General features: G+C 38.9%; 1 pseudogene; it reads right to left on the bottom strand.

Annotated features, from left to right (window-relative positions):
- Positions 1-708: 708 nt before the first annotated feature.
- Positions 709-1,331, bottom strand: LOC101150223 (large ribosomal subunit protein uL6-like; annotated as a pseudogene).
- Positions 1,332-1,748: the final 417 nt, after the last annotated feature.

Genomic DNA, 1,748 nt, shown 5'->3' on the forward strand with positions numbered 1-1,748 from the left:
TTTTCCCATCCATACCTCTTAATTAAATCGTTATTTTATTTCCATTTGTGAGCCACCATTACTAGGTACGTAAGCTTGGGCAAGTTACTTAACCCTCTGTGACTCAGTTTTTTTTGTTTTTTGTTTTCTGTTTTTGTTTTTGTTTTTGAGACGGAGTTTCACTCTTGTTGCCCAGGCTGGAGTGCAATGGCGCGATCTCGGCTCACCGCAACCTCCGCCTCCTGTGTTCAAGCGATTCTCCTGTCTCAGCCTCCCGAGTAGCTGGGATTACAGGCATGCACCACCATGTCTGGCTAATTTTGTATTTTTAGTAGAGACAGGGTTTCTGCATGTTAGCCAGCCTGGTCTCAAACTCCCGACCTCAGGTGATCCGCCCGCCTCGGCCTCCCAAGTGCTGGGATTACAGGCGTGAGCCACTGCACCCAGTGACTCAGTTTTACTGTCTCTCAAGTGGACAAAAGTCTTTGAATACTTAGAGTGATTATTGTGAGGATTAAATGACTTAATGTATGTAAAATGCTTAGAACTGTGCCTGGCACATAGTAAATACTGTGTAAGTAATTACAGTCACTACTCTTGCTTTTCTTGTAATGGCTACATTGATAAATTCACATATTCTTAAACATTAGTATCTTACTCAGTTTATTTTTTTTCCCAAATCAATAGGTCTTTTATTGCATCATTTAAATATCACAAGTAGGTCTTAGGAGTCATCTGGCATCTTCTTTCTGTAGCTGGATAACTCTTAGATCTTATTCATCAGCCTGCTGACCAGTTCCTTTTTCAGAGACACAGATACCATCCAAAAATTTCCTGATATCCTTGTTTTTAACTGTTGTGGCTTGTTGAATCAAAGCCGCTGAATTTGAAACAAGCTCAATGTCATTTCCTTCAAGGATTAATTCATCTTTCTGGGCTTGAGATACTGAACAAACAACACCTGCTCTCATCCAAACCCTGTGGATGTATTTTTCACCCAAGAAATTTCAGATTTCAACAAGAGACCCATTCTCCTGGATAACGACGTTGATGGGGAAGTGAGCATACACAGATCTCATCTTGTAATGGAAGCCTAGTGTAACACCCTTGATCATGTTCTGTACATGACTACAAATAGTCCGAACGGTAGCCAGTTTCTTTCTGTTCCCCCACCGTTTGTCAACTTGGAGCCTCTTTTTTTTCTTTCCAAGAAGACTGAGTTCTACTGATGTGATTGAAGTCCCTCCACAGGGTTCCTCTGGGGCCCTTCACAATAACTGTGCGTCCCTTCAGAGTAATGTCGACATTTTCTGGAATGTCGACAGTATGATTGCTGAGAATGGTCTTCATTTTCGCAGTAGATGCAGCAAAGAAAGCTCTTATTCAGTTTAACTAGAACATATTGGCTCCCTGTTTTGTAAGCTACTCTTGCATTATCCTTTATCTCTCCTCCTGACCTTGCACCTCCCAATTGATAAGAAGTAAATAATTAATGTAACTAAATGAAATCATTTAATTCAGTCATTTATTCAGTTCTGTGACAAAAATTAAGATTTCTTTGTTTTGTGTAGAATAATTTTGAAACTTGAAAGCCCCTCAAAAGATAGCATTTACATTTTTATGACGTTAATATTGTTTACTACAGAGTAAAGCAGAATAAGGTTATACTTTGTTGTAAGTCCAACATTTTTTCCTGTACCAATAAAAAAATAATGTTCCAAACATCAAGATAAAATATTTCCTCTTCTTACATTCAATTGCCTATTCAA

This window comes from Gorilla gorilla, chromosome 5, assembly GCF_029281585.2.
Source record: "Gorilla gorilla gorilla isolate KB3781 chromosome 5, NHGRI_mGorGor1-v2.1_pri, whole genome shotgun sequence".
NCBI lineage: Eukaryota > Metazoa > Chordata > Mammalia > Primates > Hominidae > Gorilla > Gorilla gorilla.